This window comes from Vidua chalybeata, chromosome 12 (assembly GCF_026979565.1).
Source record: "Vidua chalybeata isolate OUT-0048 chromosome 12, bVidCha1 merged haplotype, whole genome shotgun sequence".
In the NCBI taxonomy this organism is placed as follows: Eukaryota; Metazoa; Chordata; class Aves; order Passeriformes; family Viduidae; genus Vidua; species Vidua chalybeata.
In genome coordinates, this window is record NC_071541.1 from 3,788,063 (window position 1) to 3,812,482 (window position 24,420).

Genomic DNA, 24,420 nt, shown 5'->3' on the forward strand with positions numbered 1-24,420 from the left:
ATGAGATGGGTCTGACAATGGCTCGGTGTAATAAGCTGTGAGGGGAAGACGCAGGGGGGAACACGTGGCAGAGTTATGCAGGGATCAGCAACCCCTTCAAAATTCATTAACAGCAAAGATTCAGTCTTGATGTTTTAATTATCTGCTAGACACAATGCCCTGGACAACCAGTGGCTTATTTTCTCTCCTGGGCTCTAAAACAAGAATGATTTTCTCTCTCTCCCAGCTTAAGAAGGGATGGAGCACTGTTGGAAAAAGGCAGCATGCAGGCTGGGGAGATGGGGAAGGACCTGGGTGTGTTCCCAGCATCACAATGTAACTTCTCCTGCAGCCCCGTGGAATATCTGGCACCCACCACACTAACAGGACAGGGAGGTGTGTGTGGCACGGCCGTGACACAGAGATGCGTTTGTGAATGTAAAAGAGTTATTTAGCAAACTGCCAGAGCTGGAGGCTAAGTGATGGTAAATGGAGCAGCTGTTGGCTTCTATTTTCCTCCAGCAGCTTATCAGAGATCATCTCTTCAATCAAAGGCACTTAAAAAATCTTTGACAATCAATTCATATTCTCCTCTGTGCCAGGGAGAGAAGAAATACTAATAAAAGACCTCCCATGATTGCCTCTGTAATTTCCTTTGTACAAGATAAGTTTAGGTCCCAGTTCATAAAGTACAACACGTAGGACATTAAGTTGTTGTTTTATTCAGAAAAATGCTGCCAGCCCCTAAAGAATTCAATTTTGTGATTCATAAAACCTTTATTCCACATCTCTATGTCACGCTCTTTGAATACATAATCCCAGACAGACTTGATTGGTAAAAAGATAGTCCTATTTTTAGCTTGGAAAAACATCTATACAACAAGGAAAACTTTCCTAGCAGAGCAAGGAAAAATTTAAGGTCCTGAAACATTAGGTAATAACAAAACACTCATTAAAACTGATGGCTTTACAGAAGCTACCTGGAGCCAGGGAACAGCCCTTTCATAAGTACTTGAATGGTTCTTTGTTGTGTCGTTATCCCTTGTTATCCATGTCCTTGAAGTGTCTCCTGCAGGAAACAAGGTGCGCGTTGGGATCCCGTGGAGATGTGTGAGGCTGGTGCTCCCAGTGCCGGGGGAGGATCTGCCTGGGGCACGGGAGGAGCTGCTCTGCTGCTCACCTGGGCCAGCCAGGCCGCGCTTCTGCCCAGGGAGTGCAGGGGGCACGACCCGAGGGGCTTCAAGGTTAAGATGTGACTGCGCTGCTGCGGCTCGTTTTAACCTTTGCACCCCAGTGAAACGGGTTTGCAGACTTTGTGCTGCTCGGGGATCTGAGCTTTCCTCTTGAAGAATGAGCTGGGGTCTGTAGTTTTATTGCCTTTTCCTTTTGGTTAAGGTCTGCACAAGAGGCTGGCTGCCCCAGAGCACTGGAATTGGGATGCTTGGGATGCTTCAGAAAGCTGCTCCGCTCCACCGGAGAAACAAGCCTAATAGGAAAATGCAAATTCACCAGAGAGCAGGTATCAAGTGAAGATATTCTCCCTGTCCAGGTGTTTGTGCTTAGAATACAGGCATTAAATGAGCCAGCTTGGATTTTGCTCTTTCTCCTAATTGTAAGTAATGGGAAAGCAGATGTTTAGGGCCATACTCAACAAGGCACTGAGGTATCTAATGGCCACTGAAGGGTTTGTGAGCCCCAAACACACATATTCAATTCCCTTCCTCCAAAACCTCAAATCCCAGAATGCTGGGGTTTTTTTCACATGATGCTCTTTCATCAATTTGAGATCAAACTATTGAGCAGATGGCAAAACTGCACCTGCAACACCTCTGCCAAAGCCTCCCCTGGACCCAGCTCCTGAACCTCCCCGGCTCCTCCTGACAGATTTGGGGTTTTACTTTGTGATTTGAATTTTTTGCTTTGGGCAGACAGGTACAAAGGTGCCCAGCACTCCCATGCTGACCAGGACACCCCGTAAATCCCCAGGATCCCACTTCTGCCTCGCTTTCTGCCAGTCCTGCTGGGAACAGAGCTGTTTGTGTCTCCTGATTGATGGCAGGCATAAAACGCTGCCGCTGAGACTGAGCGTGGTTTATTGCTCTGTAATTCATCCCCGGGGGGAGGTGGCTGCCCCGCGCCCCGGCCGTGATACCCGGCTGTGCTGATGGATGCCTCGAAGGCCACCGCGTGCCCCGCCGTCCCCAGCTGTGCCCCGCGGTGGGACGGGGCTGGCAGCGGGGGGAGAAACCCCTGGCACTGCAGGGAGGGTTTGGTTCAGGCTGCTCGGGCTGGAGCTCTGCCGTGCACAGTGCCAGGGGGTGTATATATGCATTTTTATATATTTATGTATACACATACACTTAAAGACCCTCTGCTCAGGTTGGGGGGGGAGGGGGTCGAAAATCTCCCAATTAGCTGGAAATTAGCCCCCGGGCCATGCAGGGAGCAGCAGCCGGTGGGCATCCGCAGCTGTCTCAGGGCAACAGGTAGCAGAGGCAGCGTGGTGGAGGAGCATCCCATCGCCTCACGCCTGACCTTTATCTGCCCGAGGAAGGAGAGTGATAACTCACCGGCAGCACTGCCACCTCCGGCTTAATTGGTCTCATCTCACGAGTGAAGATAAAGGTCGCCTCATAGCACAGTTCAGCCAATATGTTCTCCATATGGACAAGAAATGTTGCTTTTGTGTTAGCCATGTGCTGGAATAGGGCTTATTTTTTATTTTTTTCCACGGGGTTTAAAACTTCGATGTAGCTAAGCACCAGCCATTAAAAGTAGCTCCAGCTATGAGAAGAACTTATGGTATTTATAGGCAGTTAAAAGAAATCGCTGCTTCCCATTTAACGCTGCAGTTCAGTAAATCACTTAAGTGCACGTTCAAATTGCAGCGTGTATGAATCCTCCCCACGCTGGGCATGTGTGCACCTTCCCGTGCTCTCCGAGGGACTTAAGTGTGCTCTTAAGGAGGGAAAAGCAATACTTATGGGCTTTACTCAGAGCTGGGCTGAATCGAGGCCGTTTTATTAGGAGAAAACGTAGCGATATTACATCAAAGCTGATGTTATTTATAAAGATATACAGTCCTCTCCTGATGACAAGACAATTGTGGGGAGTGATCAAAGAAGCTTTGAAAGCTACGGGGAAGGCATTGTTTGTGGTACATGGGAAAGGACTCCTCACCTCCCGCTTATCTGCTGCTGCTGCTCCCAAGCCAATATTGACACGGGCTCCCAAGCGCCGGCTGAAGGGCACCGCGTGTTTAAGTAGTGGTATTTAACATAACAAACACGCTAATCATTGTATCAACACTCCTGCCTGGGAGATCTTGCATATCTGAGGAGGGCTGCAGCCCCCCGGAGCTGGCTTTGTCACAGTGAAGGGGGTGGCAGGGGCAGGGGGAGCATCCTCTCCTGACCCGGCTCTCGCAGAGGTGGGGAACAGAGGTGCCCAGCAGGTCTCCATCCTCTGCCACGCTTCTCCAGCAAGCCCTGGGTGAGCAGGGCAGGGGCATCGAGGGGAACACGGATTTTGGATTCCTGACGCTGAGCACCGTGTCCCTGCCCTCCGAGGGGCATCGCTCCTCCGAGCTGACTCCAACAGCAGGGAGCTGGAGGGTGCTGGGATGCTCATGCCCCGTGCAATGTGGGGCATCTCCCACACCCTGCTGCCGCCGGGCACAGCTGAAACCTGGGCTAAAAAGGTGAAGTCAGAATCCTAAAGGCAGTCCTGGAGCAAGGAGGCAGGGACAGGGTGAGGCATGAGCTGACATGGAAACGTGGGGTCCCTGGAGCCCAGCCTGGCAGGGACATTGCCTGGGGAGCCCCAGCTGCATGGGCCTGCTGGGACAGCAGGTGGGAAGGGGTGGGAGAAGGCAGGGAGGGAAGCCAGCCACCCTGTGCTGAGGAGTTCCCCTTCCATGTCCCAGGCTGTAGGTCTAGGGATGGCAAAGCATTTCTGAAGGCTGTGTTGTGAGCCTGCCTGCTCTGACTTTCTCAATCCTTTGCACAAAAAAAAGGGGAACATTTCCTTTTTTAGATTTCCCCCTGCCTTTTAAAGGATTTGTTGCCTTTTCTTGGAGTGCTGGCTTTCTTCAGAATATAAATGCCTGAATAATCTCAGCTGATCTTTCTTCACCCTCCTCTTGGGACTGAGGTGTGGAAGATAAAATTCCTCCCCCTCCTTCCTGGAGACACAGTTTATCCAAAGAAATCCTGTTGTTCTCTGAAGAAATGCTGTCCAGGGGAGCTCAGCATTGGTGCCCAGAGCAGGTGCCAGCCCTGGCCAGCCCGGGGAGGTGGGAGCAGGGCAGCATCCTGCAGGGATGGCCCCGGCGCCAGCCTGGGCTTTACGGGGGTTGAGGTGAAATTCGATTGCTTCCTTTGCAGATGGCAGTAAGGCTGTGACCCGAGGGCTCGGGAACATCTCCGGTTCCTGAATTTGCTTCCCTTCGAATTCTCAATGCCAAAAAAAAAAAAAAAAAAAAAGGAAAAGGAAAAAAAAAAAAAAAAGAAAGAAGTAGCAAGATCCCAAGATGCTTTGGTCTCACAGCACTGTGAGCTCAGAACTATTTGTGTGGGAGATGGTGAGGGCAGCACCACAGGGGTGGTGGGGCAGACCCACCTGGGAGGAGAAGACTGCATCCAGGAGCACTCCTCCTTCAGATATGTGTGAAGGCTTTGAGCCCTTGAAATCCATTATTAAAAACTCTCTTTGGCTTCAGCAGGAGCCAGATTTCATCTTTAGTCCGAGTTTTGAGCAGAGAAGGGATTTCAGCTTGGGGAAGCTGGGCTGGATTAATCTTTTGTGTATGGGCTTCAAACATCTTTCACATTCACTTTAGCTTTACCTGTGTTGAACCAGGAAATAAATAATGGATATGGGAAGTAGGGTAATGCATTGTGGCACTGAAACCCTGGAGATGGCTGAATAATAAATAAAAGCCTTTTATCAGTGGCTTATGTCCTCGCTGGCTGAGTATCAAGCTGGGCAGCGAGAAGAGCAGTGCAAGGGTGAAGGGAGAGGAGAGGAAAAGGCAACAGGAGCACAGCGGCTCTGAGGGAAGCCCCTGGGACAAACCAAGAGCAGCAGCAGGCTGCCAGTGCACTGGTGAGGATGAGGTTCTGTGCCACAAAGCAGTGTCCCCCTCTCAGGGGGCTGTGACTGTTCACAGGCAGGATTTGGGGAGTTTTGCTCATTGCCTGGCTGGGAGGTCCCACTGAGCTCTGCCAGGGGAACATCAGCACCTCCAAAATTTAGAGGGGAGTTCAGTTCAGAGGGACTAGTTTAGAGAAGAGTGTTAACTCCTGACCTCCATCCAGCAGCCTGGAGTCATGAATTGCAGGAAATGCTGGGAGGGACCATGAGCAAGGGGAGGGCTGAGGGGGGAGCCTGAGGCTGAGCTCCCCAGGAGGAGAATGTGGTGTAAAGACCCCAGGGCCCTTTTCCAGGGAAGCCTGTGGTCCCAGACCATGCTGCTGGGAGCTGTGTGTGTATCCCAAGAGCCATCAGCTGCTTCACACAGAGATGCCTTGGAGCTGAAATGAGGCGTTGGCAGCTACAGGCGTGGATTGCTTCCCTCTCTGCACATCTGTCTCCAAATCCTGTAACTGCATCGTTGCTATTTGCAGCAAAAACCCCCTGTTTTCTACTTAATGTTTGTCTCTGAGCAGTGATCCCAGGGGGGCTGGCAGGTTTCTGGGGCCTCTTGCCCCTGTGTGTGCTTGTGGAGGGTTTGGGACATCTGAGAGCAGGAGCAGATGGGGACTCGCCCCACAGCACTGCTCGGGGGAGGAGGCACAGGGGGATGAAACCACTTCCCTACGGAGAGAAACACGTGGAGGAGTTTGTGTCCGTGAGACCTGCTGAATCCCAGATAATTCCTGCAAGTCTCCATGGCCGCTGGAGTTAATCGATGCCATTTGTTTGCCTTTGGGGCAGAGGGTATCGATCCCTTTGTCTCCCTCCCTCCTTGCGTGATGCCAGGTGTCTGAAACACGTCCAAGTTGTGCCGGTGCCAGGCCGAGTGGCAGCTGAATTATCACCTGGGTCACTCGGTTGCTGTTGGAAATGCACAATAAGCTCCCAGCCATGAAAGAGAGAGAAGAAAAAGCCAAACAAAGCCCCCAGCAGCTGCAAGCCCTCTGTGCGGGCTGGAGAAAAGCGTGGCCAGAACAATGCCCTGACCCGTGTGCTGGGCCTGCTGGAGAGGGTCTCCCCATTCCTTTGGGGCAGGGACCCCCTCCACAAGGGCTGTTGGCAGGGGCTGGCTCCATGTGGGTGCTGCAGCCCTGGGAGGTGGCTGTGGCTCCCCAGCTGCCCCTTGGCATGGCTTTCCCTGCTCGGCAAGCTGCGGTGGCTGCGGCACAGCTCTCCCCCTCCTCCCCCTCCTCCTCCTCCTCCCTGCAGCTCTGCTCTCATCCATAAACAGCCTAATGCAATTCCCTCCAGCCTGGCTCTGCAACAGGTACCAGCTTTAATGAGGATAACTCGAGGGGCTGTGTGCTGGCTCGTGAGCCAACTGAGCCTTCTCATTGCTGGGCTACTGGAGGGTGTCCCTGCCATGGCACGGGGTTGGAATTAGAGGATTTTAAAAGTCCCTTCCAGTCCACACCATTCTGTGAGTCTATGGTTCTGCTGGCTCGCAGCATGACAGCTTCCCTGGCAAGGTTTGTGCAGGTGAGGGGGTCCATGGGCCACCTTGCTACCAGTGGAATTCCACCCTGCCCAGCCAGAAAGGGGAGCAGGATGAGGCCATCGGTGCTGGCCCCATTAGTGTGAGTGCTGTCTGTGAGGTGTGTGGCCAGCTGTGTACATGAGTGTATCTCTCTGTATGTGGGCTCTATGCTGTGCATGTGCTGAGGGCACAGAGCAGCAGCAGCCTCCCCTCTCGGGCTGTTGGATCCAGCATGGTGAATTTTTCTCTGACAGTCAGGACTTTGCCAACTGTTTAAAACTATATAGTGGGTGCTAGAAATGATCTAAGATTGGGATTCCAAAAAAATAATTATTGCTGCTTCATTCTTTTGTGCTGTGGTCAATTGAAGCTCCGCGTGGACCAGGCTTTTTGGGGCAATTTTGCAGAAGCAGAAGAGAACTGTACACAAGACAGCAACAGTCACAACATGGCTGGAGATGGAGGCTTGGTGCGAGGTGATTAGCATTAATTTCTCAATCAGCTAACGAGAGACAATATTGCCAGTGCCTTTTCAATGCTAGCAGAGCTGGTAAGAGCCAGGTCTGGTGGCTCCTCTGGTGCCAGCCAAGCCTGAGTGACCAGAAAGGCTCAGCCCACATTAACTGCAGCTGGAGTCTCGCTCCTGTTTGAGCACAGGGATGATCTGGCAGCATCACAAAGCACCCAGCCTTTGGATGCTGGCACCTCTCAAACTGGCTAAGGCACCCACAAGAGTGCTCAGAAGCCCATCCCTTGAACAGCCCTGATTCAGTGGGAGTTGCCTGCGCAGCTCCGGGAGCACAAACGAGCACTGAAGTAGCAAAGCGTGTTATTCCAGCAGAGCAGAAACCATCAGGAGTGCCCCTGCTAGGGCTGCAGAGGCAGGTTTAATGCCTCTTTTGATACACAGCAGAAGCATTAATAGGAAGCAAGGAGCATTTATCAAACACCTGAAGCATTCGCCTCTGTGTGGCTGATGGGAGCCAGCTGCAAATGTTTATAGCTGTGCCCTTGCTGGGGAGCAGAGAGGGGTTTCTTCTGCTGCAAGGAAATGGTGTCAGAACTGTGAGCGAGTGTGTTGGGGCTGGGGCTGCTGGGCTCGTGGATCTGTGACCTGTGACCCTTGGGTTGGGCAGTGGATGGGACATTACAGTGAGTCAGTGCTGGACTGTGAATAAATGGCCAAAGAAAGCTCAGCACAGGCTGGCTCTGGAGCTCTCCTCAGGTGTTACACCAGGCTGACTCCATCACCCCCAGGCAGCAAGGGGAAATCCCAAACCAGGGATGAATTTTCACCGCAGCAGCTGGAATGCTTGCACTCACATTCCTCGATCGCTCCTTTTCATTTTCCTGTGGGAAATTGTAGAAAACGCCTTCCCCCCGTGCCATGTGCCACTGGGGAGCTCCCAGTTTCCCTGTGCAGCTGGCAATGTCTCTTAGCAGTGCCAGGCATCTCACCCCCACAGCGTGGCCCTTGGGTACCCGTGCTGTGGGAGAGAGGAGCTGCAGGGCCCTCGGGAGCTGCAGGGCTCTTGGAAGAAGCATCTTGCAGATGTCATGTTAGCAGTCTGATCTGCACTGCCAGCTTCTGTGTCCCCAGGCACCTTCCCTGTAAGAGGACGTGGGGGGATGAGTGCCACAGGAGCAGCAGCACCCACGAGTGCTGGGGGTGGTCACCACGTTTGTGCTCCTGCTGCTCAGCCAAGCATCGAGTTCCACAGCTGCTCTCTAGACAGGGTTTAAAAATCCTGTGCACACGTTATTGCCATTCACCAAAAGGTATTTTGACAGGGCTTTGTGATACACTAATTAGAAACAGTCACTTAAAATCCACATCTGAAATGCATTGTGGAATTGAGGTTCAAGGAGTGCAGGTTTGCTACAGACACCAGATTCCTAAAGAACAATTTCCCACACCTAAATAATGATGTTTTCCATCATGTTACATCCATTAGCTGTAACCTGGCAGTTGCATCCATCATAATATGGTATTTCAGAGAAATAAATGAGTGTATTTTTCTCTGTGAGAACCAAGGCAAAAATATCTGGCTGTTGAAATATCGAGCAGGTTTATACAGTGAGACCAAGTGCAGATTCCTGTTCTAATGCATTGATTCAGCCATTAACATACAGCATAGACTAGTCTGCTTTCTCCTAATCCTGTAACTTCAAAACTAACATTCTTGTAGTTACTTCTTATTAAGGCTGCTTTTAAACCATGCAATCAGCTTTCCAGCTATGTTATTAAACAATATCATGACTCTGCCAGAACCAGCCTGTATTTGTGGCTGTTCCCAGTAGCTGAAGCACTTTTTAGCCTCCTTGTCTTGGGAGGGTGTAGGCTTTCCCTTCACTTTTTAAAAGCATTTAAATTGAATTTTCCAAGTTCTTTCCCACCATACATATGTACCAGCAGGTCCCTGACTTTCTATTTCCAGAATGGGGACTGGGGTAGTGCATTTCAGGAAGAAGAGTGACACAGTTCCACACACATATGCTTTCCCTGTTTTCCCTGTGCTGTTGATGGGAAGAGCATTGACATTCCCGTCGTCCTCCGTCAGCGTCACTTCTGCTTTGCGTTGGAGCGGGATGTGCTGCTCCGGTGGGATGAGCCAAGGAGGAGGAGCAGAGGAGGGTTTTGCTGTGCCCCGAGCAGCACCCCTCACGTGTGCTGCCCGGCTGTCCCTGGGCGCCTGTCCTCTCGCATTTTTCCAGCTGGAAACCGGGAATGCAGGCAGTCCTTCGCCGGAGGGATTAACAAGCAGCTGGCAGTGCTGGCAGCACAGGGAGCGCTGGTAAAAGCTGCACCTTGCCAGGCTGAGGGTCTTCCCCAGCTCCTCCGAGGTCAGTGGGATTTGAAGGGGATTTACCACCCCTTGGAAGGAGGAGAGGGATCATCTGGGCTTGATTTAAAACTGGCCCAGGCTGTAGTTTAACAGCATCCATGAGACTGCTGATGTGAAACTGCTCATCTGGGAGGAGGAAGAGGAGGAAGCAGCAGCTGCCAGATGGCCACTGCTTGTCCCCTACAAGCCCCTGGCCCTTCGAGGGATGGTGCATCATCTGCTGGGCGGCAACTGAGTTGTGGGTGAGGTGAACAACACTGAACAGGAATGAGCAATCAAATATAGCACTCCTTCCATGCTCCAGCCCCAGAATTTGCCAGCTGGGAATCCTTTCGCTGAACAACAGTGGGGAAAAAATGCGTTGGAGATTGGGAATTGTAGTGGGGTGTCACTCCACCTTGCTCTGGGACTGACACCCAGGAAATGTTGTATGGAAACAAGTGTGTTGAGGGATGGAGAGCCCTGGGATGATTGATAAACAAACCACATACAAACAGCACAGGCTTTGGAAAATGTGCCAGTTAAAGATTTCCAGTGGTATAATCACAGGATATTTAAAAAGCTTGATTCTCAGCAAGCCTAATAAAAGGGCAGTTCCTGAACCTCAGCTACAAAGCGAGACCACATGCTGGAACAACACGAACACTAATCTCAGGCTTTAATAGTCTACAAGAGCTAAAAAATGCTCCTGGGACGACAGCAGCAGATACCTCATGGAGCGAGTGAGCAGCAGAGAGAAACAGGCTCTGGAATCAGCACCTTCCTCTCTTCCACCGGGTGCTGATACAGGAGGTGGGGAAACACCAGTGGGATCTTCTGCTTCCAACAGTGCAGCCCCCATTGATTGCTAAAGCAATAAAATCGGCCTTTAGTCAAGCACTACAAAGTTGCATAAAGCATATTTGATGGATTACACCTATCAAAACTTTTAGCGAGAGGAACAGTTACAATTAACAGGCTGCGAACAGGATCTTCTCTGCAATTTTTTCCTTGACATCATCAGTAATTACCTGCACTAAATGTGCTGCTGCTGTTTGGTGGGGGCTTGTCAATCAAGAGCAGCTCAGACCCAGATCATAAATTTGCTGTCGCAAACTTTGCTGCCAGATTGAGGGAGAAGCACTGACATAAGGGTGTGAAGCATCTGCAGGGCTTCGCATCTCTCCCCGTGCCCTTGTGGTTGAGGATGAGGAGGGAAATTACTCCAGGGCTGTGCCACACACACGGGCTGAAAATGCCAGTACTTCCAGCTCTCCAGAAGAGCCATCCCACAATTACCTTCTGTGAGCCTGGCAGTTCCCTCCGCTGGAGAGATACAAGGTTATTAAGCAAATATGATTAATGAATAAAAGAACCTCTGGCATGCTGGAACGAGGCCTGTTGGGCTCCAGGAGGATTCATCGGCTTGTGCTTTGGGAACTGCGTCAGATTTCTGCAGTAATATGATTAACACGCTGTGTAATGGGCTAAATCCATCCCAAGCGTCCCTCCAGTTAAGCCTCTGTGTGGACACCTGGGATGAATTTGGCCCTTTTACAGTGGATGCACTTGACAGAGCTGGAAGAAGGAAGGTACTGAGTTACTACTACAGCTGGGAAAGGGATGGCAAAAAGGATGGAGAGGAGGGATGGGTCTGGGAAGGGATCCAGAGCAGCCCCTGCCCTCAGCACCCTCCTGAAGCACAGGAGGGCTGTGGGATGGAGCAGATGTGTGTGGAGCCCGTGTGCCTGCTCTGCCATGCCTGACATCCCCATGGACAGCTGCCACTCCGTGGCACCTTCCATCCAAAGCCGTGGGACTTGGCCATGCTCTCGCCTGCCACGTGGCGCTGCCGTCCCCAGCTCCAGAAAACGCGGAGCTGCCAGACCTCACCGGCTGGAGGAACGGGAAGGATGGGGAGCGCTGCCTTCCTTATCTGCGGGGCCAGATTGCGAGCAGCTGCGGGCAGATAAAGAGCGATGGAGATCGGCTGGAGGAAGGCGTTTGCTTCCCCTGCAAAGCAAACTCGCTCTCCCTTTTCCCAGCGTACTCTGGCAGCAGCCAGGCTGCCTTCTGGGCAGGGAATCTTCTCTGCCGCAGGGGTAAAAGCGGGAGGGTGCGTGATGTAAGAACCTGAGTGACCGATCTCAGTTTATTTACAGAGTGCTGCTTTATCTCACCCGGTCCGGGTTGCTGCCGCTTCCTATCTGCCCCAGGCCAGGATGGGTGTCCCCCAGCACGCTTGCCAGGCTTGGCCACAGGTTTTGCTCCAGTACTGGAATGCTGTTTCATAGGTAGGCTCTGTCTTGCTCTCGTGTCCTGCACTGCATTAATTGCAATATGATATTTCTTACTCATTCCAATGTGCCTTCCATTTTGGGTAAGTTCCATGTTTTTGTGCTGTTTTAATAATTTCCAGCGAGTACCTTTGTTTTCCATCCTTGGATGGTTTCATCTGTGTGTTCACTGTGGTCTCTTACAGTTCACTTTAGTCTTGTAATTCCTGAGCAAGGAATGGAGTCTTTAGAGGAACTGCCTAGAAAGGGATTAATCGCAGCCAGACCTCGTTAAAATCCCATTGCCACACCAATTCCCCACACTCACAGAACCTGACCACAGTGTGAAAATTAATATTTATGCCGAGGAGTGTCAATGTACTGCCTGTGCACCGTTCCCTGATTTACTGTCCTCTGGGGGTGTGAGCTCTGGGGATGCCAGTGAGATGTGCTGGTCCATTTCCAAGCCCCCAAAAATGAAATAACTGCCCACCTGGGTCCTTCAGCACCAAATGTGATCAGCACATTACTGCTGCTGGATTCTGTGGATGATCAGCCTCCAGCTTTATTGCCTGATTTCTTGCAGCCTGGTTCCTGCAACTTGTTGAACTACTGTTGTAGCAGAACAGCCAGATTTTGCGATAGGGACTGAAAATCTGCTTTAAATTCATTTCTCTCAGCCTGTGGTCTCCCTCTGTCCTGCTGGATAATGGGGGACAGCCTCGGCACATTGGTGATAGATTTCCAAGGAGACCTAAACCACTGGGGAAAGTTTTTCCAGAGGGGACATGACCCTCCAGGATTCCTGAAGACTTGTCTTTTCCCTGGGCACCACATCCCATGGCTGGCTGAAGAGTGCTCCTTCCCCAAGGTCTGAAATGGGTTCCAGAGTTTGTTGAAACTGATAAAAATCTCTCTTAGCTACCAGGATTATGACGCAACAAAATAGAAATTTTTGTGATTTTTCTCTACAGTGGAAAAGCTCTGCAAAATAAGTGTCTGTTGGCTTTGAAAGTCCCTCGCTCCAATACTCTTACCAGATGGCCGACGGCTCACAGGGATGTGGCTGGTCCGTGTTTGCAACCCTTTAGCTCCCGTGGAGACGTGGCTGTTTTGTCAGGAAACAGCAAGTTCTGCCTGAGATCGTGGCTGTGGCCTCTGTGGCTTTTTGGGGTGCAGGAAGGGAGTGTGGGAACCCCACATACCACACCTGGCAGGGCACAGCCTGCACAGCCCCATGAGATACCCAAGGCACTGCCGTGGCAGTGACACCCTGCAGCTTTTCCATGGGATGCTGCTGTGGTCTGGAAGAGCATCTTGCCAAAAAGGATGCCTGGGCACATACACTGGAGTAGGGGCAATAGGTGCTGAGAGTTCTAATGGTCCTGGTGTGACCAATAACAGATCTGTTAACATAGTGTCTGCAACTAGGAAAGACAGGCTTATTTCTGTACCTCCCAGGAGAAAGGCTGAAGCTATTATAAAGTTATTAAGCTATTATTATACACAGGTATTAAGGCTGAATGAAGAAGTCAAGTGATAGGAGGGCATACAAAAGAGAAACCTCAGAGGTGTGCAGCAGAGTCAGGCAGAGATGGGGAGGCATTTGTTGTGGGAAGGGGCTGGTGTATCTGTGGGATCAACCAGAGCCAGAGGAGATAAACCCTAAGTCACCTCTGAGCTCCTGACAAGGTGTGTAAACCATTTTCTTCTGCCATATGGCTGATTTGTGAGGATTCCTGCAGGGAGCTGAGCCAAAGGGCCCTTGTGCTGAGGACATCCTAGTCACCAGAGCACTAAATGCTGTTGTGCTCTGCAGCGTGAGCCGGGGCCAGGCAAGCTCCAAAACCCAGGGGAAAGACCACCTGGGATTGCATTTGTTATGGGCCTCTGCAAGGATTATGTCATAGTGTGCAAAGCTTGTGTTTTTTGGTGTGAGCAAGTGTACAAAGCCTGTAAGATCTGAATTCAAGCAGCCAGCTGGAGGAGGGAAGCTCAGCAAGAAAGGAGGATGCCCCAAAACCCAGTGTGGGTAGTGTCCTGGATCCACTCAGAGCTTAGAAGTTCTAAACACAGTGGGATACAGCAGCTGGATCTTTTTCCAGTAATCTGAGCATCCACCACAGGGAGCAGAGCCGGGGCTGTGACAAACAAGTGCAAAATGTAAGAAAGGAGAAATGGAATGCGAAAAACCACCAGAAACTCCCAAAGTGGGTCAAATTCCTTGATGCATCTAACAATAGATGTAGGATGGGAAGGACAGGGTGGATTCAGTTGCGTGCCCCCTTGTGCCTCTTAAAATTTGGGCTGCACTGTGGGCCTGAGTCTGTGGTGGTGAAATTCAAAGCAGGTGGCTGAAATTGTGGAAGCCAGAGGCTCCGGTTCTGCCTCCTCCACCTGGGTCTGCCTGGCATAATATTATCTTCACGCCTGAGCGAGGAGCACTTGGCTTATTAAACTTGCAAACCTGCCTTGCGCTCGCCCTTGGGTACCCAGGACTGCCGGGTCTCTGGGGCAGGATGTTCTAATGCTCCTTTTACGCCACGTCTACCGCAACGAGGCCTCCTTAATTGGCTTGTGGTTCCCACCAGCACTGCCAGCACAGAGCGAGCCATGCAGGAAAAGCTGCCAGCCACAGCTCCCGCTCGGTGTTGGTGCATCATTAGCTCACATGTTGTCTCTCTCCCCAAAGACAAACACGCTGTGTAGCCAGAAAGGTCTGTGGGGAGGATGCACGGCAAGATCCAAACACAAGAAGTAGAGGGAGCACAGGTAGTTCTCGTTCCCCTGCCACATTTGGTTTCTCCACTCTGCCAAATCCCAGATTTTCAGTAGCATGGGGGAGACTTGCAGTGAAACATCCTTTTTTTTTTTTTTTTTTCTCCTCTCTTTTTGTAAAAGGACATCCCCCCTCTTCCTTGCTTTAATCACTTTAAAACAACCCTAGAGGAGCAAGACTGGGTAAATAAATGTGGGAACCAGGGGAGTTCTTGAACTGTTAAAGGAATCAATATAAATCAGAGTAACCTTGCCCTGATGTCTTCCTTATCACCTCTGAAGCTCTACCTGCCTTTGTCTAACAACAATCTCAGTTAATTAGATAATTAATCTAATTATCTAATTAGGTGGAATCACTAATAGCTATTCCACCTAATTAGGCCAGTGGCTGTATCTCAGCAGTGGTGGTTCTCTCTTTCTGGCTAACCCTCCACCTTCTGCCATGCCTTGAAACCAGGCTCTGACACAATTCACAGCTCTTTGTTTGCTTTAACCAAAACCACCTGGAAGCAGTTTTACATTTTTTTACTCAGACTTTCCTTGAATGAAAGCAAGGTGGCCAGTTGGAAAGTAGAAAAGGAAGCTCTCAGAAGATTAATTTTTTAGCAATGAATGCAGGAAGCTCTTCATTGTTTTAATTCATTCTCGTGGTGTAAGATTAATTTTAGCTCTGAACACAACAAACTGTTATGAATTGATCCTAGGGAAGTATATTGCTCTGAGGCTGGAGAAACAACATAAGTAGCTTTCCCCCCTCCTTTATTTGGACAAGTTTAGCTAACTCATGGCTGCAGTCGTAACTACAGTCTCTTCCCTGCGGAAATGTGGATTGTGCTCCTGCTGCAGCTTTCCCAATCCGTCCTCTGCGTGACAGCACGAGGGAGCTGGCAAGAATGAAAGAATTAAAACCAGCCTAAGGCCATTGGTCCCCTGGCAGCAGAGTCCCACTGCTCCTCTCTGCAGGGATGCTGTGGTTGGCAGCACCACGATGGCAGCTTGGTTTGGATCACTTCTGTCCCTTCACAAGCTGTAGGTTCCTTCGGGGCTGCAAAGCTGCCATAAGGCACTCGTAGGGTATTTTTCCTTTAATGACTAAATTGGATTTAAGGGTGTTCTGGTGAATTCCAAAACAATCAATGGCTGTCTGCAAAACAGTCAGACGTGGCCCTGAGAAGAGATGGATGTGCTCACCCCTCACACCCAGAGCTCTGCTTCCCTGGGATCCCACCTTATGCATCAGGAAAAGCCATTCAACATCTGAGTGGTCAGGAACTGAGACTCTTCCAGCCCCGGGAATGTTAAATGGTTCACTCCACCCCTGCCTGTCACTGGAGAGCACTGCTGGCTCTCCTCTGACACCTACAGCCTTAGTGGGCATGACTTGGAGCACCACTCTGGTGGGGCTCAGAGTCACAGACACCATGGGAACCCTGGCTGGTGTCTGGATGAGGTAAAAGGGCCAGGTAGGTTCTGCAAGAGCATTTCTGCAGTGAACCCCTTCTCTCACCTGGAAATGCTTCCTTCCTGTAGTGCTCTCAGGTTAATCTGCTCCAATAGCATCCAGATCTATGACCTGGTTCTGGGGAGAGTCCTGTTCCTGCCTGACTGGAATGATGGGCAACTCACAAATCCACAGCTTTTCATTTTGTTTTATTCTGTGTTTGGTTGGGTTTTTTTTCTATATGTATATGTAACTGAAACACCATAAAATGTCTCCTTGGGGTAGCTGGATTTTTCTTTTAAAAAAACAAGTTATGTATTATATATATATTATATATTTAGCTGCTTGGAGCAAAGTTGTCTCAGCATTCTCATTTTGAAACCCCCATATTGAGGTGTTTATTGCAGAGTTGTGAAAATCCACATTTAGTTGAAACTTGGCGAATGTTTTTTGGCTTGAAGCAAGTTTTCTTTTGAAGGAGTTTACTATTAAGTGTTTAAGGGTTTTTTCTCCCTTTCTCTCTATTTTTCTTTTGAAAAAGCAACACCTTCCAGAACTAGGTTCAGAAGCAGAAGGCCAGCTCTGCAGCAAGTGTGAAATCTGTGAGTTGAGCACAGAGCTGCAGCCATTCATGCTTTTTTCTGACATCTGTTAAGAGAATGGGAGGAAGGGAAATCAGCTGTACTCTATGAGAAAAGAGGCTTTTTTGTTGTTGCTGTTTTGGTGAGCCGTGAGTAGCTGCACTCCCCCAGATGCTGCTGATCCCAATGCCAGCTGCACAGAGTACAGCATCTCTGGCTGCCTGGAGCTGGTGCCTTCACACACCCCAGAGCAAGCCAGATCTGCTGTACCTGGGAGAAACTGAGGGTGCAGCAGGCTTGTTGCTGTTGTGTGACTTAGATGTGTATTGAACAACAACATTCCTGACAGGGGCTGGGATCATGTTGTTACAGCTCCACTGGAGTAACACAGCTACTGCTGCTCTGGTTTGTGCTGTGGCTCAATATCCATGACAGTCCATACTTGGCTTTATACTCCCAAGCTTCTCTGCTTTTTCAGGTGTGCAGACTCATTGTTTCCAAAGTGAGGCTGTGCAGGATAACCAGATTTATGCAAGCCCTGCTAGCAAACTGCACATCCCACAGAGCCAGGAGCAGGAGTCACTGGTGGGAAATGGCTGTTGCTGTCCAGGGAAGCCCTGCCAAACTCCTCTGCCCCTTTTCAATCTGCAATCTGGGAGAGGGGTGAGCATGAGGATGGCCAGAACAGACAACCAGATCTCAGGCTGCACATCAGCAGGACCAGCCTTAGTGACCTTGTGTTTGCTTATGGAGGTGGACAAACATCTCCACAGAGAGCCAGGACCTCCCTGCTGCCTGAGCTGGTTCCTGAACTTGAACCAAAATGGGATGGCTTCTGAGCTTCTGAAATACTACAGACAGAGCTGATTGGGTTTTTTCCCCCCACTTTTTCCTCACTTCCAGTTTCTGGCAGCAGCTAGAAGTGGGAATACCAAAGTCTCCGGAGTGAGCCTGCTTTCTCTGGCTCTACCTTGCAAACTCAGAAGTTTGAGGAGATCTGATAATCACCCTTACCTTGCTTATTTATCAGCTTAGTCTCCACCCAAGGGCGTTCCCAGTGCCCTACCTGAGCTGGCTTTGCTCACACCACCGTGCTGGCTGGCTGCCACTGCAGTGCTCATTGTGGCAGGAATACATAGCATTGGTCCTTTTGGTCCCATCCTCCTGTGCTTTTTCCATTTTTGCTCTCCTGTTGAAGATGTTTTAACAAAATGGTGTTTGTGCTGTGGACATAGCAATGGACTGCCACCACTTTGTATCACAGATAGGACAATTTCACTGCAGTATTTAAGGTGCCTGGCTCAAATACTTGTGGTTGCACAACTGTGAATTTGACTTTACCTGTTCTGGGACTTTCCAGCCCCTTCCACAATGCATAATTCACTTAGGTGATTGAACTGCAATATTGACTTCCCTCGCTCATGTCATCCTAATATTTTTAAATACATTTTATCAGGAGTTATTTTTTGATACTGTGCTCCCACATATCACTGCTATGCAGATGTTACACAGATCTAATGACCATTTTCCATTTGTTGGGTTTCACCAGTCTGTCCCGCAACTTCGTGTGTTTCCCTATCACAGGCTTCAGTGTTCTACAAACAGTGTGGACCTAGGAGATCACGGTGCTTTTTCTTGGTTGCCAGCATCTAGCCCAAAGGGGGAGGCAGGTTTGGAGATGTTGCTTGTTTCTATGGTTAATAATCAATAAGACCCATTAGGGAGACAAGTACATACATCACTAAACTTTGACCTCTGCTCTCCAGATCAGTCCCAAGATGCCTATTCATATGCTGGTGACATCCAGATTGCGCTGTTGCAAAAGCCTCTTTGCTTGGGAAGGGATTACAGATTTAAATTGCACAGCCTTTGCTATCTGTAGAGTACAGCATGCAGGATGCTTAGCTAGAGCCTCTAGTTTTTGTTGGCTTTCTTTACTACTCAGCTGAGTTTTATATTTAACGCTGTTGCATGCAGAGTGTTTTATGCTTCTCTACCTTTCAGGCTGTTTTTCACTCCAGTCTGTCTGGCATTTTAAGGGTTTACAGACCCTGGAGATTCCTGGCACTGGCTGCTGCTTGCATATTGCTCCTCATCTTTCAGATCCTTTTTCTCCTTGCTCTTCGGCAGGCTGTTTCTGATAGAAAGTTTTTGGCTTGCTGTTTGAAGTTCCTGATAGTCGGCATTTGATCACTTGCTAATTCAGTTCTACAACTTTTTTTCCAAAGAAACCATGAAAGACTATCTAAAAATAGATTAAAAAAAAAAAAAAGGAAACTTTAAAAATACCCTTATTTTGCTGAATACAGGAAGTTTTAAGTTTTCTGGGAGGAAAAAACCCACATACCAAATTTAGAAGCAAATCAGAGATCCCAGGATGTTTGAGAAATCCATTTCTAGGCACAAAAGCTGGATGAAGAGTTTTCTTCTCCCTGTATGTCTTCCCTTCCTTAGAGAGAACATCTACTGGAATCAGTTAGCTGGGAACAAGCCAGATAAGATTCTTTGGTGTGGGTGGGTGAGAAGGGAGAGACAGGACTCTGGTGACAGCATCGGGGTCTGACCTCAGAGGGATCACAGGGACTGTGAGCTGCTCCGCCGGGTGATTCCTTCTGCAAATAATCAAGGTCCATCTTTACATTGAGTGCCTCTGCTCCTCCCACTGCGAAGCTGTTTCTGTTCCGTGTTCCTCTGAAGGTTAGAAACAGATGTCTAGTTTCCATCCCACATGTCCAGCATGGATCAGTTGCGCTCTTCATTCTTGTCTAAGAGCACTTTCATTGCTGCAATGTGCTGCCTCCTTCCCCAGTGTATTTTACAGTGGTCATATCTCCTCCTGTGTTTCCCCAGGCTGAGAAAGCTGAGTTTGTAGAGACTCCTTTCATAAAACAGGTTTTCCATTCCTCTGACCATCCTAGAAACTCTTCTCCATGCTTGTCCCTGCTTGAATGTATTTTTGTCTTAAACTGGAGAATTGTCTGGAGAATTCCAACAAGATCTTTCCTGTGCACTGTTCAGTGGTGTTAAATGCTTCCTTGTCTCTTCATTGGTACTTCTGACACCCCTGCTGGGCATTGGCCTTTCCAGAAGCTAAGTCACACCAGTGGCACTCAAACACCTGAGGCAGATCTGAACACCTGAGGCAGATCTTCTTCCTCCTGCGTGCCACACCAATGAACTTCTGCTCCAGGTGAGAAAGGCTGATTACAAGCAGCCAGCTATCAAAGTCAGTAGCAGCATATTTCACCCCATTTCCATTTTGCTCCCTCAAAGGTTGCTCTCTTTTTCCAGTGTGACATTCTCATCTTCAGGTTATAAGCACAATCCCTCCTTTTCCTAATGGAGTCACTAAAGGAAGTGTCAAGTAATGTTCATCCCTAGGCAGTTTTATGAGGACCTCTACCAATTATCTCTCCAGCTCCTTCTTGCTTCATCCCTTGCCCACTTTGCTATGCCTGTGCTCCCAGCACAACTAAAAATAGCCCATCTGACCTTGCATCCAACTCATTCCCGAAGTCTGGAAAATGGAACACTGTGTGGTAACTTCTGCTTATTGTTTCCCCACCCCCCCAATTATCAGTGGAGTCTCTGAGTGTCCCTGTAGTAAGCCCAAATGGTTGTTAATTCAGTAAATTTTGCTGGAGCATGCATACATCTCTGTGTTGCACCAGGGCCATCCATTAGCCAGCTCTGCGTTTACACAATCCCTAGTACAACGCTTTTCCCAAAAGGCTTATGAACTCAGTCTGGGCCATATATTCAAAGATGTTGTCAAGTGCTAAGTGAGATTTCCAAGAGTAGTTTCCTCCTGACTTGTCTCTGGCATTGGTACTCGAACCCCATGGCAGTTAACGCTGTGCTTTGAAAGCAAGAGAGGGTGCAGCATGCTGGCCACCAGTGCCTCTGGGCAATGCTTGTTTTCTGGTTTGGTATTTTATTTTGTGGTGAAGACTTCCAGGCTTCTGAGCACAGGTTCCTGCCTGCCTTGCCAAGGATGCTCTTATGCGTGGCAAACATTATGCTGCTTTGTATGAAGTCTGCCAGCTTTCACACAGCCTCTTTTTCTTCCACCCCTGGACGGTTTCTCCTCATGCTGGAAACCTGTGGAGGCTAAGCGCATTTAACCCTCTTCAGGAGGACACAGCAAAATGAATGCTGGCTGTTAAGGCGCTCTTGTGTAGCTGGTTCACCATTTCTACCCTCAATTGCTAATTTCCCTTTCTACCCACTTCTACTAAAAGGTGCTAATTGTGTGGTGATACGCAACTTCCCTGCCCCGGAGAGCGGCAGCATCACTTCTGATCCTTTTAGGTCTGGGTAAACTAATAGAGAGATCTGTGTCTTGAGCCTGATTCCAACTCCTATATAACAAATTCCTTATTAAATCCACAGAAAAGTCACTTACTAGTCGTTAGACTTTGGGCTGTTCAGGGCAGCAGCCACTTCTGAGAAATTACGCACGTCTGATGCAAAATTACAAAAATGTGTATTTACCACAGTGACCAAGGGGGCTGAGAAGCTCAAGTTAATATTTATATTTGGCATTGAATGGTGACTTTGGCTGGATGCAGCGTCCCCATTTATTTTTAAATCCTTTTATACCGATGGTCCAGGTGCAGGGAACTACCCCTGAGCTCTTGGCACCCCGGGTTTTGGAGGTCTCACTGTGCTGAAGGAGCTGCTAACAGGGTGTTTATCTCAGGAGTGCATCTCGGAGCATCTCTGGCCAGTTGCTCTGGGGAGGGGTATGGACTGCCACCCTGTGGGTTTGGACTGTTGCCTGTTTTCAGAGCTGAAGCAGGGAAGTAGGAGTAGCTGTGATGCCATTGGGGTGAGGGGAATGCTGAGCTGCAGGGGGGGAATGAAGCTCCATCTGTTTCATCCCAACATCTCCATACAGATATAAAGAATGTACTGAAGCTTGCTCTGGACCTCCCAGCATAGGTTGTGGCTGCCAGGTTGGCCCAAGAGGTTTGTGGCCTGTGCTGTGAACCTGCCTTCCCCCACTGCCATGTCTCTTTACAAGGATTTTGTCATTAAAAATCCACATGGTGAGGGAAGGGTGCGAAGAAGTGGGTTAACAGGGCCCTCTCGCAGATGAGAGTACTCTCAAACAACACACATTTGGCAGCAATGAGAAAGTGGCATCTTCTGGAGGCAAGGGTGGGAATTCCTTCAGGCGGATTTAGGACCTGCTGAACATCACTGTGAAGTTCAAACCATTTAGCTGGAATGAGTCTGAAAATTTGTGCCATGTGGGAGCCTAGAAAATACAGTCCCTACAGTTTTGAAATCCAGACTACTGGAATTAAGAAGTGTTAAATAACTTGCCCAAGGCTGCCTTGTGAGGACATGAGAGCCCAAACTCCATTAAAAATCCTCAAATGCTCAGAGGGATGCACTACCTGTGCCACCTCAGTGAATTTTGAGGCTGGCAGGATAACTCACTGTGCTAATAGCAGAGTGTGAAAGGAATACCCCCACCAAGGCAATTGCCCTTTAGTTTGACTATATTTTCGGCCCTGACTTCTGCCAGTGGTTCATTTCTTGGTGTGTTGGTGTCTGGAGAGGGCAGCAGGGAAATGCTGCTTGCAGGACACAGCATCCCAAAAGCTCTGACTGGACCAGCCCACCGGTGGCCATGGCACTCCTCCAGAACCCTCCATGAAAGAAGAGACCCCAAACTGTGGCTTGAAGGGTGTTTAACAAATTGGGAACGATCACCTCCTGATGGATGCATGGGATTGAATGAAGTCATGCTGTGCTTGGCTTGCCAAGTTTTTAACACGTGACGTTATTTGTCAAGGAAGGAAGGTTTCCAGGGGAATTGATAACGAAGGATGTAGCAGGTTTTTGGAAAGAAAACAACTTTTGCTATGAAAACAGCAACCCTGAAACTTTTTTGAGGAGATAAACTGCTTTCTAAAAATGGGCCACAGCTCCCTGCTGTTTCCACAAAAACTTACTTTATGCCTGTGGTGGCTGTCACTCTGCTTAACACAACACTGGAGCTAAGGGAAACACCTGTGGCAGAAAATGGAAGCTGGACCATGCCTAAGTCAAAATTTCAGTGCTTTCTGCCTTTCTGTGCTTCTCATGTTCTCCACTGACCTTGTCCCCAAGAATGGTACTGTTCTTGTCCCCACACTCTCCATTGTCACCAAGGTCTGGAAGTGATTGCGCACCAGGTCTCTGCTTACCAGACCCCACAAGCACTGCCAAGTTCCTGTTCCCACACAGATTCCCAAAGCAAACGTTACAGCTATAATCTAAAAGAGCAAAAATGTTTGGAAAACAGCAGATGCAATGGGAAAATGACACTTCCTACATGTGATAATTGTGCAACCTTAACTCTGCCCTTGGAGTATGTCTGCGTCTTGCTGTATTGTTCAGGAACTTGCGTGGTGAAGAAAAAAGTCACTGGAAGTCTGTCTGGAAATTAAAGTGGTTGGTGGAGGTGCCAGCAAGGGTTAAATTACCTGGGTGGGCATGGGGGGGGCTGGGTAGGGTAAATGGATTACACAAAGCTCTTAAATACAGGAGGTAACTGTCAGCATGATTTGACTGTTAAAATGGGCATCGGTGGAGGGAAAAACCCTCTGTGGCTTGTGAGTCCAGATTCCTGAAGCTTTAATGCACAGGACATGGTTATGTTCCCTCCTGCCATGTAGGTGCCTATCCTCTTTAAGCCACTTACATTGGTTTGCTTTTAAGCAATAATTTAAATTTTTTCCCCCTTGTACTCAGCCATGGATTAACTCTGCTCAGACTGTCTCCACGCTCTCCCTGCAGCCCCACTCACCACTCTCTCAGGTACAGCCCTGTGCAGTCCACACGTCCCTCCTGCCTGCCCTGCACCTTGCCTGGGGATGAAGTTTGCTGTTCACTGACGGGAGACGTTTGCCTGGCTTAGTCACTACTGAGAAAGTGGGAAAGCACAGTGAAAAGCACAGTGGAAGAGCACAGTGAAAGAATGCCTGCACTGCAAGCCGTGTGTGGCTGTACCAACTTTTTTTGCCTTCACTCATCGCCCCTTGCGCCATCCTTCCTCAGCTGCTCACAGCCCCCATCCCCTCTGGCTGCTGCAGAGGAAGCAGCCCCATGTGAAAGGGGCTCAGCAAAGACACTGACAGCTCACGCTTGGCATGTCACCACCCCAGCCCGCCCCGCCAGCGCTTCCACAGGCCCCAGGGGGCCGTGGGGAATCTCAGAGCAGGACCGCTGCTTTTCGGGAAACGCCGCTTTTTGAGAATGCCACTTTTTAGGAACGCCACGTTTTGCCACCTCAGGAGTTTTGCAGAACCACAGCTCATGCTTGGTGGAGTCGATAGATCACTGAGGGACTGATGGGAACATTTCTGGAAGCAGCACTACACCAGCGCTGTCGAAACACCTTGGCCTCTGGGCGGGCCGCTGCCCTGACCCCGAGCCTGAAGCCAGCTCACAGAGGTGGCAGCCGAGGCATCCGTGAGGGCACCGGGAGCCCGTCCCCGAGGTCAGGGCACGCAGCAGGAGTTGTCTCCCTCTGCCCAGCCAGCTCCGGCACTCCCAGCGCAGCCACCGGGCGGGCCAGCCGGCTCTGGCCGCCCTTCCCCTCACGGAGCGGGCCTGCCGTCCCCCGTGCGCCGCCGTCCCGCCCGCGGCAGCCCCGCTCCCCGAGGGACAGGCGGGCGACGAGCCCTCCGAGGGGGGCAGGGACGGGAAGGGAAGGGGCCACCCGCGGGCTGCACGGAGCCCGAGCCCTCCCGGCGCGGAGGGGCCGCGGCGCGGGAGAGGCGGCCCGCGGGGGCTCCGTGCGGGCGGGGGTGGGACCCGGCGGGGCGGCGCAGGGGGCGCTCCCGGGGCGCTCCCGGCTCCCCCCCGCTCC